Here is a 23,458-nt window from a genome sequence, read left to right on the forward strand (position 1 = left end):
TGAGTCCGGCGCTGCCGCTGCCGGTCATTAGTAACAGGCACAACAGCAGTGGCAGCCGCCAGGGAAACTCTCATAATAGCCTCGTTAACAGTGCAGGGAGAGAATCTCCCCAATGCAGCGTCTTCCTGCACTGCAGAAGTTGGCGCTATAGCACGCAAGAATTAAAAATAAAAAAAAAACGGTAGAAAACTATTTATTTAGAGGGTGCAGGGGATAGCCTGCTGAGTCCTCGGGCCCCCCAGGCCGCCGGGCCCCATAGCAGACGCATCCCCTGCACCCTCTATAGTTACGCCACTAATAATGACCCTTAAATGCGCTGGAGACTTACAGCAGCTGCTGTATATAGATCCCCCTTGTTAGTGGGAGATAGTGAAGGATAGCGCATGGGCAGATTTAAGGGGGGGGGGGGGCGAATGGGGCGGTCGCCCCCCCCCCTAGACTGCTGCCGCCAGTCCTTCAACTGATGGGCGGATGTGGCTGTGAAATGCGTCTGGGAGGCGGGACAGGAGCACACACACAGGCGGCTGCGTGCTGACTTCCTCATAGTGGTGACAGCGGTGGGCGGCTGGGGTCATCTGACTCTACTCCTCCTCAGGTGCTGGCTGAGGAGGTGGTAAGTTGGCTGAGGGCAGGAGGGAGGCATATAGTGGGCATGGATGGCAAGCTGCTGTCTGCTAATGTGGCACAAGGATGGAGGGAGGAGGGCTGCCATCCTGTTCAGGGGTGGATTTAAGGGGATGGGGGCAAACGGGGCGGTCACCCCCCCCCTAGGCCAGTGGAATCACTGCGGGGGGCAAGGGGTATACTTCTCACTGTTGCCGGCCGCATCTGCACCAGCATCTACTAAGTAGTGATTGTAGTGATGATGGGGAGATGACGCAGCCTCTTTAACCCAGTAGCTGATATAGCGGGGCTTTCTATCCCCATCCTGCCGTCCTATTGGCTGGTGGGCTGTAAATTAGGTGGTTTGCCACCCTGACTGCTCACAGACAGTGTGTGTGTGGGGGGATGGGGGGGGGGGGGGCTGTGTCTGCAGCACTGCCCAGCGGGCATACGGTGGGTGTGTGCCCAGTTTCAGGATGAAGTTGCCTGATGAACAGGAGCAGCCACAGCCTGGAGCTCCCTTGTGTGTGCACTGTCCAGCTGCTGGTGTACCGGCTGCACATACAGTGTTTGCAACGCAGACCCCCATGCAGGTTTTTTCTTTTACATTTATTATTGTTTTTTTATTATTATTATTATTATTATTATTATTATTATTATTATTATTATTATTATTATTGGGGGGGGGGCAGTCTTACAATGGGAGGGGTCAGGACTGGAGGGGAGGGTCAAGTTTAAACAGTAAACCACCCCCCCTAGAAGAGAAGTCTAGATCCGCCACTGATCCAGTAAGGAGGATGAAGTTGCTGCTGAGTATTCTCCATGTCTGACACCAGTTGCTAGATAGGAGAACCCCAGCTGGAGAATATTGTGTGAAATAGTGGTTCCTCAGTGAAAGTGGAGCCTGTGACGAGGCACTGCTTGCCTTTTATAGTGTGTAGTACCTGCTGGCATGGATAAGGAGAGGTGGAATCCCTCTATTGCCAGGGAATAGTAACCCTACAGTATACTGGCCTGTGTTTGGTTACACTGGAGGGGGGATTCATTCATTATTATGAAGGCAGTAGGTAACAATGTATCTAGCACTTATACAAATGATACACGTTACCAATATATCCATTTCCAGACATAGTACAAACCAGTGTTAGCAAATCCTTAACTGGATGTTGCCTGTTATTATACATTGGGGATAGGTGCTCCTTTTACAGCAAGGACTCATAGTGGTTTTTTAACTAAATAAATGAATAAATAAATTAAAGCATCCACTTCCAAGTAAAACATTTCTGACTGTGGCGCGAACATGATAAAAGCAACTTATATATTCTATCCTGTACACTTGGTTACTCACAGAATGTGGCAGTTTGGATGGCATTCTGTTAGTACATCATTCAGATGCCTATGCATTAGGAACACTGTGTACCTAAGTATGTATACACCATCCTCTATACAATAGATAGAATAATAATAATAATAATAATAATAATAATAATATTTATATATAGCACTTTCTCCCAATAGGACTCAAAGTGCTTTACAATTGTCTTTACAGCTCAAAATACAAAACAAGCTTAACAGTAGATATCAGTAAAATGCTTGAGTAAATAAGTACGTCTTTAGTCTATTTTTAAAGGATTCTACAGTGGGGGATTCTCGCACTGTGCGAGGAAGACAGTTCCATAGAGTTGGAGCAACAAATTTGAAAGCTCGACCCCCAGATGTATTCAGGGAGATTCTAGGTACTGTTAGTAGTCCTTCTTCAACGGATCGAAGTAATCGAGTAGGATAGTAAGGGATCAGAAGCTGCTGATTCCTTACTGTCTGTGCAGTGCTCTGTGTTAGCATACCCTAATGCCCAAGAAGGCGGGACAGGGAAGGGGAGGAGTTGGGACTGGGAAGAGGAGGAGTCAGGACTGGAGGGGGGTCAAGATTAAGCAGTAAACCGCCCCCCGCCCCCTAGAAGAAAAGTCTAGATCCGCCCCTGGGATAGAGAGAGCAATAGTAGAGTGTGCTATTAGTTACCACCACCTTAAAATCCTCAGCAAGTTCTTGTAGGTTAGAGGATAGTGACTCCAAAAATAGAGAATTGTTACCCATTTATTGTACATATTAACAAAGATTTATTAAAAACAATATCAAATTATACAGTATGTGAACCATTCATGAAGTTTGTGCTTGACGAATTCCAAATTCTATGCATTTCATCTTAAAAACTTCCTCAGGGGTGAACAAACACAATATATTGGTGATTTGATTATAGTAATTGCAATGGGTCCCATTAAGGGGGTTCCTTAATGCGGTGTTTCTTCAATAAAATTAAATGGCGCAATAAACGTCGTAAACTTTATGCTTTAGAGAAGTAACGCCCTCAGATGGGAATCGATTTACGCATATTACCGTATGAAGCTGAATCGGGCCCAATGTTTGGTCAATTTACTATGCAAAAATATTAATAATAAAAATAATTGTTTTTAAAAAGGTATCTTTAAAACCCAGTTATATTTCCTTAGGGCAATATTCAGAAAGTGTGTGCCCAACTCACTATTAAGGCTCTTGACATAAATACATAATGTTTCTGTACTCTAAAATAAGTACAAGCCAGGGAGCAGTGGCGTAAGTTCATCCAAGTTGCCCGGTGGCAAGATGTATTGTAAGATATTGGTGCCCCCCCCCCCCCCCCATATTACACACACACAATCTTATATAAAATATATATAAAATGTATCTTATGAAATATAGATCTATATATATAGAGAGAGAGAGAGAGAGAGAGAACACACATATTTCAGAACTCCAAAGACGCTATACAGTATTGATGGCTTTCAATTAATGAATTTAAACTCACAGGGGAGGAGAGGTCCCCCCTTGGAAGCAGGAGCCCGGCAGCAGATGACTCCATTGCCTCCCAGCAGGGATGAAACTAGGGTTTCCGGCGCCCGGGCCAAGGCAGTCATTTGGTGCCCACCCCCTTCCCCTGATGGGGGGGTCAAATGACCGCCTTGCCCCTGGTGCGGGAGACCCGCCCCCTCCCCGCTTACAACATACATACCTCCTGTGTGCAGCCAGCGGGGGTCCGGGGACAGGAAGCGGGGTTCCGGGGACTGGTGTAGCCGCTGTAGTGGCAGCTTGATTCCGTCCGTCTCTCCTACTAGCGCGGCGGCGGGAAGCGCTGGTGATGACTTTGAAAAGACTTGCCGGATGCAGATTGCCTGAATTCAGCCAATCAGCGTACGGCATGTCTTTTCAAAGTCATCACCAGCGCTTCCTGCCGCCGCGCTAGTAGGAGAGATGGACGGAGTTAAGCTGCCGCTACAGCGGCTACCCGGAACCCCGCTGCCTGTCACCGGACCTCCGCTGGCTGTCCCCGGACCTGACAGCGCCCCCCCCTCCAGCGCCCGGTGCGTGTGACCCTCCCAGCCCCCCCCCCTAGTTATGGCCCCGCTCCCAGAGTTCTGCCTCTGCAAGGGAGTAATAATAAGTAATACTATAAAGGTTAGGTATCTTTAGGCTGTGGATTCAAATATGTACCCCAACTCCCATTATGTGTAGTGATATCAATCCTACAGTATTGAGGTATCTTTTATGCAATAGATACAAATGCATACCCCCAACTCACACTGTATTGCATGGTGGCAATCTTATCAATGTATCTTTGTGTTGCCCCCCCCTGCTCCATCCCCCAAGCGGCTTCAGCACGTCATTCAGGCTGCGGCCTGGGGACACTACGAGTGACAACACAGGATACCGTTTGCCCATGTTCCATCCATCTGCCATTGGAGGAGTGCGCAAACAATCTGGTTTGCGTTATACGTTCAAAAGAAGCCATTATTTTAATTTCAATATAACTAGCCTGTAGTGATAAGCCAACATTTTCACGAAGAACGAATGTTGCTATATTCTCATATACAGTGTCTCAAGGAGGGAAAACAATTATTCAGGTGAAATGCACTTTGGGAGAATATTACAAGTACATTTCCCAGTAAAGCCACACAACATTTGTAGCAAAAGGCAGAAACAGCCTCTGGACTGGAAAAGAGATTATAAATTATGTTTATCTGCAATTAGCCAAATCTGTTTTTGGATTACTTTGCTTTGTAAACTATGGATCTTGAAGAGTGGGAAATAATCATTGCAATGTTTTCTGCTGGAACAATACATTGCATGTAGGTGGTCATTATTGTGCATAAGAAATAAGCCCTTACCAGGGATACTATTTTATTCGCAGTGTAAAAGTTTAATTATACTTAGTACAGGAGCGGCAGGAAGCTACAGCAGTTAGTATACACACTCTCAATAATTACTTACATCCTTACATAGAATTAGGGAGTATGAGAAATATTTTTTTAAACTTGCCTTCTCATTTCCAATATAATGAGTAGGTTGGACAATTTAATATTTACAAAGTTATATCATTCTCCAGAGTTCTCTAAAATGTTAGCAATGAAACTGGGATGACCTTAGAAATCATAATTTTCTGCCATATGAACTATTGGGCTAATTCAGACCTGATCACTGGGCTGCGACTCTTCAGAGCACAGTGATCATGTTACGCCCCCCCCCCCCGCGCAGTCCCCCTGCCCCTGTTCATGGCCTGCAAATACGTTTGCAATCACTCACCATCTAATGGTTTTCCCCCTGTACGCAGCCAAGACTTACTCAGCGCAGTAATGATGGTGGGGAGATCAAGGCCGCTGATTATGTCAGCGTCCCACTAACTGTTGAGGGTGGATACCTAGGGAGTGATGATTCACACTTGCATGCACCTCCAATGTGTGTACATTGCACTCTATCTGCATCCTGATAGCTGTACTGATTCAGAGGCATGGGCCCTTATTATGGTTGGCTTGCAAAGCAACATTAGTTCACTGCTTTGCAAGCCTGGTAATGCTGTCCGCTGGGTGTGCGAATACTCGCCCCCTGCTACACGCCGAATTTCCATGCAGCACTGTGAACGAATGTTTTGCATAAACATCCATTTACAGACTTGAGTGCGGGCCCAAAATCATTTGATGGTTAGTGCAGTGAAATTCTGGAACTCATTGCCGCTGGGGGTGGTTACAGCAACTATTGTTGATGAATTGAAATCAAAACTGAATACATTTTTGGCCAGTAAGGGAATCATATAGACGTGGCTTACTCAAGTCAGCAGTTACAAGTCAGATAGGTGGAACACGATGGACTAATGTCTTTTTTCAACCTTAATGACTATGTTACTATATTACTATGCTACTATGATTTCTGTAGTGCTTGCTAATTTAAGTCAGTGTTTGGTGACTTAGATTAGCGGCTACCTGCGCCGAGAACAGGGCGGGCAGCTGATGTCCGATGACATCAGCCACCCACCCCTGGAAGGCACAAGGCCTCTTCTGTTTGCATTCGGACGCCCAGTGTTTTCCTCTGTGCACCCAACATTTTGATTGGTATGCCCAATAAACGCATGCGAAAGCCCCCTGCCTGCCTCCTACAGGCCCCCCCTTTGCAAACGCCTCGGAGACTATGCAAGTCTCCGAAAGCATCCGCATAGAAACCGTGCACATGCGCATAAGTGATTATACGCATGCGCAGAGCTTCAAAATCGAACTCCCTGCGCGAACGAACAGGTGAGTTTGCAAACCTGAATGAGGGCCCATACAGGGTCTCTGTAATGTATTGATCATTCCTGGGTAGTGACATGGGAGATGACTATTCAGATGCATGTTGTATAGGAGTTTTATGGTAATGTTGTGGCCATGTCACTGAAAGTGGTTGCATATAAAGATGGTTCTAGCTCCCAGTGATGGCCATGCTCAGACAGAGAACCTGCACCTCCCATAAGGCTGGAGCAGATTTCCATAATACGACTGATGAATGCATCTAAAGGCACACCAAGTGGTATATAAATACCTAAAGAGGCTCCAAGAGGGCATCTCATCCCATTTCATTTTATTTCATTTACGGCCACATGGTTGTATACCAGGGAAGGGCTTTGTAACAGCATCACCCTTAAGTCACATGCTGGGTACTCACTTGCTGATATATCATTAGTATAGTCAACAAACTATATATGGTGTGGAGAAAAGAGAACTTTCCCAGGTGCTTAAATAAAGATCCTTTAAATAACCATGTGATATAGTCTATGGAGTGGGTCTTCGGTTGGTGTGTCTATCCGACTTATCTGTGAATCACATTGTTTACAGATATGTTGTATTGGCTGTGTAGCATGGCCGAGGCAATATATGTTCTAGATTCAGTATATCATACGCATCTGCCAGTGTGTATGGGCGACAGACAAACTGACGCATATGCTCACTACAGGAATCCCTGACAATTACGTCACCACTTTTCCTGTGGCAAGACATTGGTCAGCCCATTGGTAAGTGTGTGTGTGGGCTCTGCTCCATACCGATCAAATCAGTTAGATGGTGAGTTGGCTGGATGGCGGCTCCATCAGCCGGGTGTGCTGCCCACATTACTGAAACAAGACAATGATGTAAGGGCAATCTTTATATCTTATTTACAAATATTTATGACATTATCTTTATGGCGAACCTAATTTTGACACTAAACTCATCCAGTAAACATGTAACAGAAGCTGCAGTGTTTCTTCATCCTCCTGTGGAACACATAGTGGTAGGTGGAAGTGAGGCAGTAGGGATTTAGGAGAAACATTTACATTGCACAAAATGACAGGAGCAAAATTTAAAACTGATGAACTTGCATGATAAACTACCTGATGATAAAACTTGAAGTATGGGACCTTATTCTGGTTCACACGCAGTGCTGCAAATTTTGAATAGGCAACCATAATCTAAAATACAATTAAGGGTAGTTTTAGCAAACTGTAATTAATAATAATAATAATAATAATAATGACCTCAGAGCTTGGAAGGGCCAGAAGCTATTATCTGGCTAGTGTCAAATAAAAGTTGCTACTGAGGTAAAAGTAACTTAATAATTTTGAAGTATATAAAGTAAGAAAAGTAACTTTTTATTTATGTTTTTTAAAATATCATTTTCTTTAGAATGTTAAGAATGCTGTGATTTATTAGGAAAAAATGTAATCTGCACATTCCACAACCATATTTCCCAACAGCCGTTCTGTTTCAGTGCAAGTAAGAGATAAGGATCCTTTCTTTTCAAAGGGTTGAGACAAAGTTTTATATGTTAAGTCAATCAGATTTTATCACCTAGCAACCCTCCTGACCCCACGTACGACTGGGTTATTTTAGATACAGTAAATGGACGTGACCTGGGGGATTTCCTTCATGGTTTCCTTATTACAGTGTTAGGGATGTAGGAGAGATGAGGAGACTCATCTATTTTCCCTCCAGACAAGTACAGTATCTCTGGGTTTTCTGAATCAAGAGTAAATTTAATAGTCCCCTTTGTGTTACATTTATCCATACAATAGAAATTGGATCTGACCATCATCTAGCACATAACACACATTGTTTTCTAGATTTATTATATATGTTATTTATGTATAATTGGCTAGACGGAGTGCTGCATTTTTCTCTATTATCTCTAAATATAATTCACACAAATTGTGGCATGACACTGAGCAGAAAGTAATCTATCGCTTTCCAATGTAGGCTTAGGACCTTATCCTGGTCCATTTGTAGGTCCGCGTGCGTTCGCACGGGCCCGATGTTTGCGCTTTGCACATGTGCATGCGCTGGGTGCGTGTGCCCACAGTGAACAAACTGTTGGCAGGGTACATGCAACTATTCTTGTGGGCGGAGGGCGGGTGGTGGGCTGGGCCATTAGCATATGGGAATGCCCAGTGTTTCATGGGCGTTCCCATGAGAACGCTGATGCTAATGCACCCATAACGGACAAGCGAGGGGCATGCAGCTGACACCTCCGGATGTCAGCTGCTCTCCCATTTCCTACTGAATGTGCACGCATGAGTAAGGTTGCTCAGAGCAAGCTCACATACGCATGCACCTTCCACATCTTTCGGTGGTCGCCGACCATCGAAAGATCTGGCAGGTTCCATGTGACATGCCAATGGTGTTTATGTAAAACATCCATTCGCATGCTGTGCTAACTGACACGCTGTGTGAATGGTGGGCCGGCATACCACCATTCACAAGGCGGGGTTTGGTGGACTCTCAAGGCTGCGAGTACCTGTTCTAAGCAACCATTCGGCACCAAGATTTTTATTATTGCTTAAACAATATCCATATACTGTACTATAAATTTGTCTGCTGACTGGTGGCAAATATTGTGCACCGTCCTTACATACAGTACTTTCCGTTATCTGCCCAAATGGCCCTACTTTAACTCCTTGACATGAGCAAAAGCAAATGCATTGACAGGTACTGATACTATTACATATATACTGTATATGCGTATTATACATATATTCAGTGTGTAATGAATGATATACAGTATGAACATATCCAGATATTCCTATTACATTTGCATATATATACTTTGTCTTCCTGCTGTATGGGTATGCTTTTGAATGACACATGCTTAATACTGTACATGTTATTGCCTTGAATTGGTAGATTTCTTCTACATTTATATTATCTCCGTACACTGTGCACCACAGTACACTTTCAGTTATAAATGCAATGCTAAGTATTTCACCCCTAGCCATAATCCCTACCGCTAACTCTAACCCTACCTGTAGTGTCTAACCCTCCCATTCAAAGCCTGTCCTTAATGTTGAAATTCTGACAATGACATTCTGAGACTATTGACACATTGCCTGTTGATATTGTGGTGTCACCTTTATGGGGCGGTATTCAATGTGGGCCGGCGATCGGGTTTTTAAGGCAAGGATGGCTTTTCCTTGCCGAAAACAAGCCAACCTTGCCATCAAGCCCCCTCGCCGCCCCTCGCCATATTCAACGTTAACGAGAGATCCATGAGAAATAACGCTGTGAGAAATAACAAGGTTCCACTGCATTTTGTGCTGAGCCCTCACTGTTTCTACCTCGTTGAATGGAACCAGCGAGGTGGTAACGGAGAGTGAAGGGAAGTGCGTTGAATACTCTGATGGCGAGCTATCGGCACTGCTCACCGTCAGAGCATTGAATACCCCTCAGGAATGTCAACTTTGTCATTGTTCAGCCTTTTGACTACATACCAGCAGGGAGACAGAGAACTTGATTTGTTTACACCCCTGGAGATAATGGAGATTGGATCTTGTAACAGATTATATGGGCAAGTAAATTTCTCAATATATTTGCCCAATGCAAAAAAAAAAATTTAAAAAATGAGTGTAACGTGATCCTAATGTGGAAGCAGCGTGGACTTTGAAGTGAGGTTTTTGCTCTTTCTGTGAATGTTCTGTAGGACCTATAATACCACAAAAGTGGCCATTGATTGAATATTACAGTACTGTAAATGCCAGTTCCCAATATATGAATGTGGCAGGTACTAACCGGTGCACTTGGATATCACATGTTATTCAAGTCTCACTCCTACTCTAAGGCACATTATAGTTATAAATATAATAAAGTAGAAATTTTCTTTATGTACTGTATCAAATTCCCATTTTCAGTCACTGACAGATGTTGAATTCTACACATACCAATATTAATAAGAAAAAAAATACAGACAAAAGTTTTGGTGCAGATCAAGCCTTTATTAAAAACCCACTTTTAATGCAGAATGATATTCTCCCAAATGAATCCTCAATAATTTCTAAGGAGATACCAATCTATTTTAAGCATATAATTACATGCTGGGTTCACTATTGAATAACGCATGAGATGAGGCTTAATAGGGAAGGATGTAATATCCTGCTATGCAAAATGTTTTAAATTAAATAATAACAAAGACATTTTTGCAATTACTTATGAATGCCTTGGAAAGTGTACTGGTTTTTCTATGAACATCCTGGTACTGTGAGAGAAAGGGATAGAACTGACCTAATGCTTTCCTCATTAATGTTCCTGTTATTAGTGGAAACCCCTCTTCCTGTTTTTTCCTGCATCTCCTGAGGATGATTGTTACTGTGCACCTAACTACATAGGTATATATGATACACCAAAAGGCGACGCAACTAATATTTATATCCTTTCAGTTTTTTTTAACTGATGGATTCCTAAAGCTGTATAAGGCTTAATTTGTATTTATATTGTTAGTAATATTATGGGATCCAGTTTTCTCCATGTCGTAACCCAGTGATGGCTAACCTCGACACTCCAGTTGTTGTTGAACTACACATCCCAGCATACCCTGCTACAGTTTTACAATTTGGTCATGCTTAAACTGATGCAGGGCTGTGTAACAACAGCTGGAGTGTCAAGGTTAGCCATCACTGTCCTGACCTATGATTTTTTTTTTCTGTTTCAAAGATAATGGCTATATTTGGGCAGAGTTAATAAAGTATAAGTTGCTTATTTTCTCTTTTTATTACTTGTGTTTACTCTGTGCAGGAAAATAAGAATGATCAATGACCAATTTCAATGAATTTCTAATAACTATGAGTGGAAAAAATTAATAAGTTGGATGATTTAATGTTTACTGTAAGTAGTATGTCCTACTATCCTTTACTTATAGAGCGCTAACATATTACTATGACATACAATAAAATAAAACTGAATGTGTTCCGCATCCCTTCAGGGCATATGTCAGCATTCACAATCCTGTGTATTGTAAAGCGCAACGGAATCTGCTGCGCAATATAAGAAACTGTCAATAAATAAATAAATGTTGTCAGACTGCATGTTTGGGTGTGACCGATACCTTGTACTCCTGATCCCCTCTTGATGCTGTCAGTCTGTGACCTACCCACTTCACGCGCCTGAAATCTGAGGGCGGAGGGACAAAGAACCCCAGAAAAGCAATACCCCAAACACAACCACACAATACTGTCACCACAAGTGAGGACGGTGATAAGATATTTTTATTATGCAGCAAAGAATCACGGATCACCGCTAGAAGAAATATGGAATTATACAACAGCAATGGCAAAAGAATAAAGAATAAATTGTTTAGAATGATATCGTGCGCGATGGGACCCCGTCACCGCGGGCCTCAATTCTCACTATATGCTGCACAGCACATATGATTAAGCAGCAAAGAATACAGTGTAATATAATCAAGAAAAATCACAAATCTGGTATAAAATCAGCAATGATACAAAGCAATACATTTCGGTTTGGTGATGTGTATAAGTGTCCTGAATTCAAACGGTAAGTCCCTGAACTCAAACAATAAGTCTCTGAACTGCACAGTTCTGCTAGGATGTAAGGTACCTGTTTGGCATAGGTGCACCGCGTCCTTGAGTAAATGCTAACAAAGTTTGTAATCCCAAGCAAGCAACCATCCTTTAGGGCAGTGTCCTGAGCTCTGGCTCAAGGCCAACACTGAGGATAACTCACAGAAAAGTAAGGAAGGTTGCCTTATATAATACTGTATCTGTAGAATTGTAATCCAACTGCATCTGTGCCTTGTAGGGTGATTAACACTCCTGTTAGAAGATTAAGCCAATATAGCTGTGGTCTCCTTTTTGGCAAGTAACAAATAAGGCCTCCTAAAACAGTTTCTGTTTGCCGCTTTAACAAGGAAGTTGTGCAATATGGCACAATGGCTTAATAGGATGGCAGTCCGTGTGATCCCCCTTCCGGACTGGGGAGATGGTACCACAAACTTAACAGACTACAGGCCAGCGGGTCATTTTAGGTCTCTTGGGGAAGGTCAAAAGTGGGGCCTGGCAATATTGTATCATTAAAGGCAGTTCCCAACCGGACAACGAGGTCTGGGGATCGATGAAGAAACTGGGCCCAATGATGCTAAAGACTCTGACGTAATTGGCGGACAGGGAAGGATAGGATAAGGGTACCTGAGAGCTCTGGATCCGCTGCCGGCTCCTGCCAGTCCTGACTCCTTGGGCTGCGGTACTCTGGTCTGGATGTCTGTCCCCTCAACAGGGCTGTGCCGGGTGCTGCTGGTGTGGGTACACGCTGGCGGGGTGCGCGCCTTCCTGCCGTCCTCTTCTGGCTGCCACTCGCCTGGCTCTGCTGTGCAGTTCTCCTTGTGCCTCCTGGGTGCAGGGTCCCAAGGTCCGTCATGTCTGTAGCCCATTATGGGCTGGTTACTTAGCAACCCAGGTGCAGGTTAACCGCTGCAGCACACAGTCTATATGGGCACATAAGCAGCATAGGCTGCAGATACAGTTTTGAGAGCAGCATGAGCTGCCGATCTCTGTGTAAATATAGGTAACACTGACCACCAATGAGTCTGTGGCACAAAAAGGGTTACCCTTGCTGCAGGGTACCACAAATGCTGGCATCCCAACTTCCAGCAGGAGATTGGCGCTGTAACATCAACATTTATGAGGATGTTGCTGGGATTGCAAACGTAAGTATGCAGTCGGGTAACAGTAAGGCCAGAGAAGTGTGTGTGTGTGGGGGGCTAGATTTAGACACTAGTGGGGTTAGGGTTAAGCTGCAGGAAAGTGGGTTGGTGTTAAGCTGAGGGTAGGGAGGGCTACGGTTGGGGAGGCAGGGAGAAGGTAGGTATAGGATTCCCTACATCAACAATTTCTGACCACGTGCATCCCCACTGCTGGTCATCCATATGGGCCTCTGTATAGCAAGCACATAGAATTTTATGGGGCTGTGCGGCACCCATATGCATCAGCTCCAGAACGTTTACCTCTCTGGAGCAAGTTCCTGATATGCAACACTAACCATTGATGGTATTGCCAACAGAAGTCTTATTTTTTGTTGAACAAAGTAGTCAGGAAGGAAAATTATCCAAAGGAACCCTCCTCGAAATAGCCACGAGTGCATACATCTGCTCTGGTGAAAAGAAAATGTAAGTTGGAAGTACCCTGGGGGATATAGACGCAGGGAACACATAACTGCTGAGCTGCACAGCACCTATTGGTTATTATTTACTAACAATGAGTCTCAAGTAACCATTTTGCGCCCGATATATATTTTTATTTAACAAATGTACTACAGACTGGAGTCTCACCCAGCCAGCTCTGTGTCCCATGCCAAATACAGCATTAATAAGAAGAAGCTGCCTGCATTAGCTCCCCTACATACAGTACACTTTGCAACTCCCATTAAATGTTGCGAATCTCAAGCGAGGGAGGGAGCGAGAGTGTGGCTTCTAGTCAGGGCATAGAGACAGGGGAGGGCTTCTAGTTGGCACAGAGATGGAGATACAGTGGGAGGGTTTCTACCCGGCACATACAGTAGAATACAGCAAGCAGATGAGAATGACTTGCCTTTTAGCTGGTGCATAATGTCTGTGAGGTGAGCAAGTGGGCAGCTGGCTTCTAGCAGGGGATTGAGCGTGGGAGCTTCTAGTCAGCACATACAGTAGAGTGCAGGAGCGGGGGCTACACAATGCGGACATAGGAGGCAATAGAGCAAATGCCCCCTCCGGGGCAGGAGCCAGGCGGCAAATTACTCCATTGCCTCCAGGATTTCCCCCACTGGTCACAATACCGACTAACCCCAATGTTCAGCATTATATTTAGCACTAGAAGGATGGTTAGGTTTAGGAGGAGAGGGTTATGCTGCAATAGGAGACAGGTTGCTCAAGGGGATGGTTATGGGGATGGTAGGCTGTGGGAGGAGTGAGTTAGGGTTAGTTCTAGGATTAGGGTTAGAACACTCACCAGAATGCATTGGCATTATGAACAGCAGAATTATGCTGTAAAGATTCTGACTATCGGTATCCTAAATGCTGACATTTCTTGCCCAACCTATCCATAGACTTGAGATCTCCACTTTAATTCTGATCATCTATCTCTTGGGACTTGGATATTGTCTCTACCATCATCTGGATTTCCTGTGGTAGAAACTATTTCGTACTAAAGGCCTATGACTTCCATACTAGATGTTTGGGCTAAGTGGCTATATTAATAAAAGTTAATAATAAATTGTCTACCTTTTATTTCTGGCTGCATTTAATTTAAAACGGCAAGTGGATGACAAAAATAAATAAATACAGATTTACCCTACAGCGAAACACACCAGCAAAATATTAAACACATAAAAAGTTACCAAATTGGAAACAGTTGTTACGTTTTCGTTTGATGTATCTACACTAACAATGCAGATTATTGATCAGACATACCTCTAACAATTCTGTATTGGCATGTTTATACCAACAAAAGCACATGACACAATTGTTTCATCTTACATAACAAGAATAAATAAGTCAGTCTTTAATTATTTACAGTAAGTCTACAGAAAACGGAGTCACTTGTGTCCTTGCCAGCAGCAATGACTTGAAGAGACATGTTTCCTAGCTTAGACTCAAGGGCATTGTGCTATATCAATGTTTGTTTGACAAGGATACAATTAGCTGCAGTCATAAGCATACAGCTCAGTTTGGTTTCGTTATTGTAGCTAGCATATGTACAAGCCTAGATCTTAAATGCGGTAACAGTAAAACTCCATTTTCTATAAATACATACATAAATGATAAGCAAGTTGCATATATTCACTTATTGTTACGCATAGCTGAATTTGATAATACCATTTTTTTGCCTCAGTATGGCAGAAGCGTCACATCTCTTCCTTGTGAATGTAAATTGTGAATTGTAATATACTATTATTTATTATCCTTTATTTATATGCATCACAAGGAATCCGTAGCACCAAATTACAGAGTGCATAAACTGTTTTGCGTATTTGTTTTTGGAGGACTGGATAGGCCTTAGCATGTCTCTTAGTGGTGGCCAAGTGGCATTATGGGGTCACCTGGAGAAGAGTTTTATATATTTGGATTTTTAAATGTTTCTTTATCGCAACATGGTGTGTGGTGCTGGTAACCCAGACTCGCCAATGCTGGTTTTGGCATATAGGGGGTTACCCACGACCACACATACACTTGGCCTTGGCATTTGACCTTAGAGTCACTAAAGCTTCTAAAAATGAAAAGTGGTGGAGTTACTCATATTAACAAATCAAATTCTACCAATCATTTTTCTGTCACATCCTACAAAATGATTGGCTGCTAGAGACATCATCACTTTTTCCTTTTAAGAAGCATTAGTATATGTACCCCTCAGATTGGGAAACAAAGTGAAGAAGTCACTGGAAGACTGGAGGACTGAGGTAAGTATAAAAACTTAACATTCGGCTTCAGCCGATGTAGGCCATCGATGGTGGAGAATATGGAGTGAGCACTGCAGGTAAGTATGTAGCTCAGGCTGGTACCACTAACACAGAAGAGTTCCACTGATAATGACTATAAACAATGATATTCACCGATGGTGGTGGTATCAATGCATGTGGAAAGGCCTGAGGCCTGTAACTGAGAGAAGGCCCAGTTCTGGGAGCCTGTGAAAAACAAGGCTGCAGAGTATGTTCAGCGGTGCCCGCTGAGATGACATGTGTGCTGACCGCACACCCGGACTTGGATGACAGTCTCTGAGCAAGCCTAGAGAAACACCTGAAAGGCAAGTAAGTGTTTCTCAGACCATGAATCGTTCCAGCACCCCCTAATATATGAGTGGCCCTAGGACACTTTTTGGGCTTGTGATGAAACTTATGATGAATTCTTGAATGAGTTTAGGAGCATGAACATCAGAAGCATTGGTCCATGAATATTCTTCAGGGCCATAAACCTTCCAGTCGATAAGATATTGAAGACGTTTGAACCAGAAATGAGATTCTAGAATTTGTGATACCTCGTATTCAACTCCTCTTTGTGTTCGAACCTTCAGAGCTTTCAGAAGCCCAGAATGAAAGCAATTGAGCACCAATGGTTTTAACAGCAAGACATGGAAGGTATTTGGAATTTTGAGAAATAATGAACATTTTAGCTTGTAAGCTACTGGATTAATGCCTTGAATAATTGGAAATAGACCGATGAAGCGTGAAGCAAATTTTATAGATGGAACTCAGGTTTTTCCTGGCTAGCCACACACGATCACCTATTTTCAGTGCAGGTATTGCACAATGTCTCCTATCAACAATTTTTTTGTAATTGCTTGAGGCTTTTAGTAAAGATGTTTGGATGAACTTCCAAATCTTTGTGAACTGTCGAAAATTTACTTCGATGGCAGGTACCGCAGATACTGTAAGAGTTTGAAATTCAGGTACCCTGGGATGGTATTCAGAATTAGCAAACAATGGAGTCGAGGAGGATGAGGTGTGATATTGATTATTGTGGCAAAATTCTGCCCACGGAAGAAGGTCCACCCAATTATCTTGAGATGAAGAAATATATAATCGTAAGAAGGCCTCTAAGTCTTGGTTGACTTTTTCAGTTTGGCCATTCGATTGAGGAATGGTATGCTGTACTGAAATTGAGTTTGATTTGAAGTGCCACACATAAACTTCACCAAAATCTGGCTACAAACTGTACACCTCAGTCGGAGATCATTTCTAAAGGAAGCCCATGTAACGAAAAAATTCTTTAATGAATAATGATGTAAATTTAGCAATGTTTATCTTTTACAAAGCTGGTTTCACATAGGATTTCCCAGGAGAAGGTGTAGGATTAATATCAACATCAGCAAAGACCACTGGATCAATGATGGGATGTTTCTCAGTGGCATTTGATTCATTGTCCTTCTCCAATGAGCAAGATAATGCATCTGCTTTGTGGTTACTATCTCCCGGGCAAAAAGTATAACTTGAATCTTGAAAAGAATAATGCCCATCTTGCTTGATGGGGGTTGAGTCAATGAGCTGACTTAATCATAATAAAATAAAATAAAGAAGATTTTTGTGATCTGTGATAATACTGATCATAATGATGTGGGTAAATCCCTCTAAGAGGTTGAGAGAGTACTGCGCCCACTCCAACTGAAGAAGCATCCACTTCGACTGTAAATGATAATGATACATCTTAATACAGGAGCTGAGGTGAGCCTCTGTTTATGGAGTTGGAAAGCCTTTAAAGCTTCTTCAGGCCATTTTTATGGATTGGCCCCTTTACCGTGAGCACCGTGATGGGCACCACAATGGTGGAAAAGTTTTGCATTAATTTCCTATAGTAATTTGCGAAACCAAGGAATCTCTGAATACTATGAAGGGTTAATGGAATTGAACATTCTTAGATTGCTTAAACTTTAGCAGGATCCATTTCAAGACCTGTACCTGATACAATATATCCCAGAAAGGGAATAGTTTTGACTTTGAATACACAAATCTCAGTCAGACAATAGAGATGATTAACCCGCAGATGGGACAGTACTTCTTTGACCCCCAGACAATGTTTTTTTAATCTGTTGGCAAATATTAGTATGTTATCTACATATACAACAACATGATGGTATATTAAGACTCTAAACAGTTTGTTAACAAAAAACTGAAATACTGCAGGATCATTGCTCAATGGATCAATGGCTGTCTCTGGTGTTGAATGCTCTCTTCCACTCGTCTCCCTCTCTGATGTGAATGCCCTCGAAGATCTAGTTTAGTGAACAAAGTGACTCCACTGATGTGATCAAATAGTTCAGTAATCAGTAGTAAAGGATAACGATTTTTGATTGTAATATCATTGAGTCCTCTGTAATCAATGCAAGGCTGTAGGCCGCCATCTTTCTTTTTATGAAGACGAATCCGGCACCTGCCGGCTAAGATGACGGACAAATGAGTTGTTTTACTATATGTAATTAGACATTGCTTGTGTCTCAGGTAACGATAAAGGATAGATGCAGCCTCTAGAAGGAGTTCTCCCAGGAATTAGATCAAAAGGGCAATCCCATGGACAATGGGGTGGCAGAATATCAGCCGCTGATTTGCTGAAAACATCAGAGAGGGACTTCGGGAATTTAGCATCAGCACTGCGTACAGGTACAATCTATTGTAAACAGGATCTGGAACATGAAGATCTCTATGAAAGATCTTGAGACGTCTTCCAGGTGATCTTGGTGTTGTGTAACTGAAGCCATGGTAGCCCCAATACTATGGGGTGAGATGCTCTTGAAATGATAAAAAAACTTATACTGCATGTTCAGAATGAAGAACTCCAACCTAGAGAAGGAGAGGTTCTGAGGGTAATGGGCCCGCCCAGTATTCTACTCCCATCTACGGCAGTAAGAAATAGTGTAACTATGACTCGGAAGACCCTGCAGTGGCTTGGGGGAACCAGCACCGACAGTGTCTAAAGGGAGTGCAGTGAATAAATTAAGTCTGTGCAGCTGCAGATCTGTGGTGCTGAGAGCAGCCTCTGGCAGGGAGTGGGAGCAGCTCTGCCTCTGACTCCTCTCAGGCTGACCTTGAGCCACAATGTCACACATTACAGTCTGAGAGGAGAGAAGCATGATGCAGCTATGATTTGGCAGAGCTGGCTCCTCCTATATTTATAGTGAGGTGCTGGGCTGGCTGTTGCATTTCCGATCTGCCACTGGCCGGGTGAAGCGTTGACTGCCCTGTGAGTGTCAGACGCCACAGGTATGTCACATGTCATAGGGAGCTGCCAGCAAGTTGGGGGAAGGGGGGAGAGGAGGAGAGTGTCTATAATAAGTTGAGGGGGGGGGGCATGTGTGGTGCATAATAAGTTATGGTGGTTTATGTGCTTCAACAAATTATGGGAGAGTTTTTAGGAGAAGGGTGCTCTGCCTCTGTGCCGGCTGCTAAGTTAGGTTTGTCCAAACCTAGGGGAATTGCAAATAAAGAAAAATGACTAGTGCTCTGGCTATAGATTGGTAATCAGTATTTTACTGATAAGGTGTGGATATCAAAAAGTGCCCAATGTATAGTAGGTGTGATCAATGCCTTTGAAGATATGACAATGGGGTAAAATAAAATATTTATTTATTTATCAGGTAGCATGGATGTATTAGCAGCATACAAACATGTAGGGTAGGAAAGGGGGTGGGTGGGAGAGAAGGCCCTTGTGGAGGGATCCGGAGAAAGCAAGTATGTGGCTGCAATAGCCTGATTGTCCAAGTTCACAGAGGGATGTGTGGTCCCAGAGCAGACACCGCTTCACCTCCTGCGGTGAACGCAGTCTGTGTGCTCTGGATGGGGGTGGGCAGTGGAGGGGAAAAACAGTCACAAGTCCCAGCTGCAGTATTGCTCGGTGGCTGAAATGCTCCAAAGGGTCATGGAAAGTGTCCAAGTGGCGCCCAGTCCAGAGTGTCCTCCTTCTGGTCTTGGCGGTGCACCCAACACTTACCTGATACCCGGTGGTGTCCTCTCTACGACCGTCCCACGTCGCGCTGAGTCTGGCTGTGTCCTGCTGGTGTCTGCACAGCCGTGCAGCAGCACCAGTGAAGATTCCGCGTCGCTTCCACAGTAACCTCAGTACTTCCGGGTCCCGCAGCTGTGCGTGCGCCGGGTACCTAGGGTCACTGGAGTAACACGGGCTCGACTCCCGGTGGGGAGGAGACTGCTGTGATGATGGCTTAATAGTGGAGCTGTGGTCCAACGCGTTTCAACCCCTCTAGGGTCTTTTTCAAGGATGAAACTTATTTTTGCTTCAACAAATTATGCTGACTATATTTTATTTCTTTGTGAAACAGGTTTATGTGTCAGCTGTGTGTATTTATACTTATGTATGTGTGGGTGTTGGAATTGTGTATATATCCTATGTGTGTGTGTGTGTGTGCATCTGCAATGTGTATATACAGTATAATGTGTGTGTTTTTGTCAGAAGTGTGTGTATATATATATATATATATATATATTATGTGTGTCATCAGTGTGTGTATGTATACTATGTGTGTGTTAGCAGTTAGCAGATACTTTTTTTGGCTTAGGGGAGCAAAATTTCAAGTTACGCCACCAATGTGTTTCGACTTTCCAAGTCTTCTTCAGTGTGCCTGAGTAAGACTTGGAAAGTTGAAACGCGTTGGTGAATTGGAGGTACCTGGGATCCTTATCTGGACCTGATATTGGGACTACTTTGTGGAGAAGACGTGAGGAGGTCTACCCGGGTCTTTTTTATAAGGCCAGATATGGTACCAGGCTTTTATTAAGAGTGACTTTTTGTTTATGTATGTGTATTGATTAAAATTTACTTTTTAAGCTATGAGTTTTCCCCTCTATATCTTAATCTCTGAGGGAAGTGGAAGGAACTGGCATATTGGTCTAATAAGTGTGTGACCCCTGATCTACGTGTGGTGTTTGGCCTAGAAGAGGCCCCTATACGGTACGGTCAACTTACCATCATAAACACATAAATATACCTATACCACTTAGTCTGCACCATGAGATCTCTTTCTTTTTTCCTGAGTTCAAAAACACCCAATTGAACAAAAAAGGAAATCCTACATCTAAAGGATAAGAACATTTGCTCCAATAGGAAGCGCAGGCCCCTACTCTTGTTGTTTACAATAGAGACATAGTTGCTCTGAGGAAACGTCAGATAGTGTGGACGGAGAAACATGTCAAGCTAGTGAAATCTGCTATCCAGCAACACCAGTTAACCCCAAAGCTGCTCGATTACAACTGGACCCCTTTATCTCCCCACAGATACCCGCTGTTCTTCGACCACACCAAGGAGTGACCTGCTGCGATCTCGGTGGTGCTGACACCTGGCCGGATGAGTGTCACACCTCTCTTTGCTATCAGAGAAGGAAGCGAGAGGTGGGGGTGTGTGGATCTGCTCCTGACGCAGGCTCATATTCCAACAGAGCCACGCCAGTTGTAGCGGACCGCCAACATCACATCACCACCACTACACAGCCCTAACCACACTCACGTCACTACACCCATTATACAGCAGACACCATATATATAAAGAAGACCTTTTCTTTCCAAATTGGGATCCCTAAACATTTAAAGGAACACTCCTATATAACAAACATTAAGGAGCTTGTCCTCCGGTGCCTATCTTGGGCTCCGTTCAAAAACTTTGGAGATTAGGACACTAGAGGCTCCCCACCTAAAGGAGACGGTGACGCTATATAAAGTGGGTAAGAGCCAACCTAAAGTGGATACATTTATAGGTTAACTGTGGATGCTGGTGGACATATGTTATGCTTTTATATTTAACTTGAATATTGTTTTTTACTAATATTATTTTTTATTTTTATAATAAATTGTTATCTATGTGTGCAAATATACATGTGAAATGTTAATAAATTTTCTTATATACATTAAATAATTATTTAATCAACTCAGTGCGCTCTCTTAAATTATAAACATAGTTGCTCCGACTGCTGGTGCCTGCGTTCCTCCAGTGATAATCTGGACTAAAAGAAAGGAGGGAGGGAGGTGTGCATCTCACATTGCTGGTGCCCCTACCTGTCATACAATTTGACAGGCACAGTGGCAGCCAGCATCAACAGCAGAGTAACCCAGATGGTTGAGCCTCTCTACAGACATATGCCTTTCTGCTGGCCGTGGTTAGGATTTTTATATACAGACAAATTTAAATGTATAACTGTACAATAGACCTCAGAAGATATAGTTCAGATAAAATACAGTAATTATTATATGCTTAAAAATGGTAGCAAGGCAATGATATGTCACATGCAGCAAATTACTTTTAATATACTTCTACTTGAAGTGGTATCATTTATTTAAATCATTTACACAGAGCACACATAATTGAAAGTCCTTACTAGTAGTTTAAAATAACTGAATCAGAAGTCATTGACCTTGAAGACCTTGTTGACCCTGATTTGTTTCATAATGAGTGTTTACTAAAAGATAAATAGAGGCTCCAAGTAAAGGAACTCTCCTCTCTCCCCAGGGAAAAATGAACACAAAACCATTTGTTCTTACCACTTCTGTTATTTCTAACGCTACTTACTCTGTACCTGGCAAAGATACATTTGGGTGTGACATTTGCTTGTGTCTCTTGTGGAATTTGGATTTAAGTGCCCCACATAGGATTTCCTCTACTGTTCTCATTCTGTCGTGAATTCAAGCCACGCCACCACAGAATGAACTGACATTGTTGTTGAAAATTTATTTATAGATTCTGAGAAATGTGTAATTTGCAAATAAAAAGGAAACAAAAGGAGAACTATCAGGTTGTATTACCATAGCTTCCCACTTCCACCAAACAGGCTGTTCCATCACAAATTCATTTTTTAGTTGTGAAATGTCCAGAGTACACTTAGCTGCATTAGTAAAGATTATTAGTATTAGTGAATTTGACCCTTTGAATGCCAAAGTCTCTGTGAGAGATGTACAAAAAAATGGTGAATAGAAGTCGTATCGCGCCCTAGGGATGCTGCTTAGGTGGTTATCCTGGTTTTACCACACCACCAGTACTTTTAGGATATAAGAAAGGGCTAGTTGAGCCTGAAACATGTTGGTGGTGAGTGGAGTGGCATCTTTGTATGGAGATTCACTGGCCTTTTATTTATGTATTTATTTATTTATTAACAGTTTCTTACTTACGGTTAGTTGCAATGGATCCAGTTGCAATGGATTGAGGGCCAGATGCACTAAGCTTCAAAAGTGATAAGATGGAGAGTGATAAAAAGCCAGCCAATCAGCTCCTACCTGACATTTTTCAAACACAGTCTGTGACATGGCAGGTAGGAGATGATTGACTGGCTGTTTATCACTCTCCATCTTATCACTTTTGAAGCTTAGTGCATTTGGCCCTGAATCCTCTAAGCAGTCTTATGCGGGGTACACACCAGGACGACCCGCTCACGATGCACATCGTGAGCGGGTCGTCAGTGTCTCGTCCGACCCGCTCACGATGACGCGGGAGGGCACGACCCGCTCACGATGTGCACCGTGAGCGGGTCCGATCCGATGGCGACCCGCACCCGGTTCTATGGTCGTCATTGAGATCCTACCTGCAGCAGGTAGGATCTCAATAACGACCGACCGACCCGCGGGACCGCGCATCGGATCGGAATCGCTCCACACCAGGTCAGAAAAGGGCCCAATCAGCACACAATCTACATCCGATTGATCGGAATTGGATCTAGATTGTGCTGATCGGGCCCTAGTCGTCCTGGTGTGTACCTAGCATTAGGGCATAGCTGCCTACCCTCCTGCATTCTGCAGGAGACTCTCTG

Source organism: Crinia signifera, chromosome 5, assembly GCF_055691185.1.
Source record: "Crinia signifera chromosome 5, ASM5569118v1, whole genome shotgun sequence".
Lineage (NCBI taxonomy): Eukaryota > Metazoa > Chordata > Amphibia > Anura > Myobatrachidae > Crinia > Crinia signifera.